This window comes from Olea europaea, unplaced genomic scaffold, assembly GCF_002742605.1.
Source record: "Olea europaea var. sylvestris unplaced genomic scaffold, O_europaea_v1 scaffold348, whole genome shotgun sequence".
NCBI lineage: Eukaryota > Viridiplantae > Streptophyta > Magnoliopsida > Lamiales > Oleaceae > Olea > Olea europaea.
Window position 1 is genome coordinate 111,211 of NW_019253898.1, and position 3,129 is coordinate 114,339.

The following is a 3,129-nucleotide window of genomic DNA, read 5'->3' on the forward strand; positions in this document are numbered from 1 at the left end:
GATTTTTGCAATTGGCCAGCTAAACTCCTCTTTCCAATCACCTGTTCTTTCCGGCTGCTTCCAGTTTTTCCTTGCTTGTTTTCCCCTTAATTAGGTCTTTTAGGTAGTATTTATAGTCTCCTCAAGTGGTGGACGATTTTGGGTTGGAATGGGCCGAGAAAGAAATCCAAAAATATCAAATTACGTTTACCCGGATAGGCGGTGCCATGGCACCCAATATGGGCGCCACGGCGCTGCCCTTACTGTAAAATTCAGATTCATTGGCGCCACGGCGCCCATCTTCTGCGTGTTCTTCAGTGTTTTTAGCATTTTGGACACATTGTTTGACACTTGCATTGTTATCAAGTGTCGATTGGGTGGAATAACTGCTTGAAATTTAAATAGTCCAGCAGGGTAATGTCACGTGGCAAAGTGTAAACTAAAGTGTACACCATAGTGTACATGTAGCATGGTTCATACAGATTGAACTTTGCTATTTGTACCTTGATTGTTGACACATTGTTTGACACTTGAATTATTGTCAAGTGTCAATTGGATGGGAAAACAGTTTGAAATTTTAACTGTCCAACAGGGTAATGTCACATGACAAAGGGTAAACCGAAGTGTACACTATAGTGTACATGTAACAAGGTTCTTTCTGATTGAACATTGCTATTTGTACACTGATTTTTGACACGTTGTTTAACACTTGCGTTGTTGTCAAGTGTCAATCGGATGGGAAAACTATTTGAAATTTATACTATCAACTGAGGTAATGTCACGTGGCAAAGTACAAACTAAAGTGTACACCACAGTGTATATGTAGCAAGGTCCTTATCGATTGAAATTTGGTAATTGTACACTGATTTTTGACACGTTGTTTGACACTTGCATTGTTCACAAGTGTCAATTGTATAGAAAAATTGCTTGAAATTTAAACTATCCAATAGGGTAATGTCACGAGCCAGGGTGTAAACTAAAGTGTACACTATATGGTACATGTAGCAAGGTTCTTACCGATTGAACTTTGCTATTTGTACACTGATTTTGGACACGTTGCTTGATAGTTGAATTGTTGTCAAGTTTCTATCGGATGGGAAAACTGTTTGAAATTAAAATTGTCCAACAGGGTAATGTCACTTGGCAAAGTGTAAACTAAAGTGTACACCATAGTATACATGTAGCAAGGTTCTTACTAATCGAACATTACTATTTGCAGACTGATTTTCGATAGGTTGTTTGACACTTACATTGTTATCAAGTGTCAATTGGATGGAAAAACTGTTTGAAATTTACACTCTTCAGCAAGGTAATGTCACATGGCAAAGTGTAAACTAAAGTGTACACCATAGTGTACATGGAGCATGGTTCATACAGATTGAACTTTGTTATTTGTACACTGATTGTTGACATGTCGTTTGATACTTGCATTGTTGTCAAGTGTCAATTGGGTGGGAAAACTGTTTGAAATTTATACTATCTAACAAGGTAATGTCACGTGCCAAAATGTAAACAAAAGTGTACACCATAGTGTACATGTAGCACGGTCCTTACCGATTGAACTTTCCTATTTGTGCACTGATTTTTGACACGTTGTTTGACACTTGCATTGTTGTCAAGTGTCAATTAGATGGGAAAACTATTTGAAATCTAAATTCTCCAGCAGAGCAATGTCACGGGGCAAAGTGTAAACTAAAGTCTGCACCATAGTGTACATGTAGCAAGTTTCTTACCGATTGAACTTTGCTATTTGTGCACTGATTTTTAACACGTTGTTTGACACTTGCATTGTTGTCAAGTGTCAATTGGATGGAAAAACCATTTTAAATCTAAACTGTCCAGTAGGGTAATTTCAAGTGGCAAAGTGTAAACTAAAGTGTACACGATAGTGTACATGTAGCATGGTTCATACAGATTGAACTTTGCTATTTGTACATTGATTCTTGACACATTGTTTGGCACTTGCGTTGTTGTCAAGTGTCAATTGGATGGAAAAATTGTTTGAAATTTAAACTGTCCAGTAGGGTAATATCAAGGGGCAAAGTGTAAACTAAAGTGTATACGATAGTGTACATGTAGCATGGTTCATACAGATTGAACTTTGCAATTTGTGCACTGATTGTTGACACGTTGTTTGACACTTGCATTATTGTAAAGTGTCAATTGGATGGAAAAACTGTTTGAAATTTATACTATCTACCAGGGCAATGTCACGTGGCAAAGTGTAAACTAAAGTGTACACTATAGTGTACGTGTAGTAAGTTTTTTACCGATTGAACTTTGCTATCTGTGCACTGATTTTTGACACGTTGTTTGACACTTGCATTGTTGTCAAGTCTCAATTGGATGGGAAAACCGTTTGAAATTTAAACTATCGAGTAGCGTAATTTCAAGTGGCAAAGTGTAAAGTAAAGTGAACACGATAGTGTACATGTAGCATGGTTCATACAGATTGAACTTTGCTATTTGTACCCTGATTGTTGACACATTGTTTGACACTTGAATTGTTGTCAAGTGTCAATTGGATGGAAAAATAGTTTGAAATTTGAACTGTCCTGCAGGGTAATGTCACGTGGAAAATTGTAAACTAAAGTTTACACCATAATGTACATGTAGTAAAGTTCTTATCGATTGAAATTTGCTATTTGTACACCAATTTTTGACAAGTTGTTTGAAACTTGCAATGTTGTCAAGTATCTATTGGATGGGAAAACTATTCTAAATTTATACTGTCTAACAGGGTAATGTCATGTGGCAAAGGGTAAACTAAAGTTTATACCATCGTGTACATGTAGCTAGGTCCTTACCGATTGAACATTGCTATTTGTACACTGATTTTTGACACGTTGTTTAACACTTGCAGTGTTGTCAAGAGTCAATTGGATGGGAAAACTATTTGAAATTTAAGCTGTCCAGCAGGTTAGTGTCATGTGGCAAAGTGTAAACTAATGTGTACACCATAGTGTACATATCGCAAGGTTCTCATCGAATGACCTTTGCTATTTACACACAGATTTTTAACACATTGTTTAACACTTCTATTGTTGTCAAATGTCAATTGGATGGGAAAACTGTTTGAAATTTGTACTATCAAATAGGGTAATGTCACGTGGCAAAGTGTAAACTAAAGTGTACACCATAGTGTACATG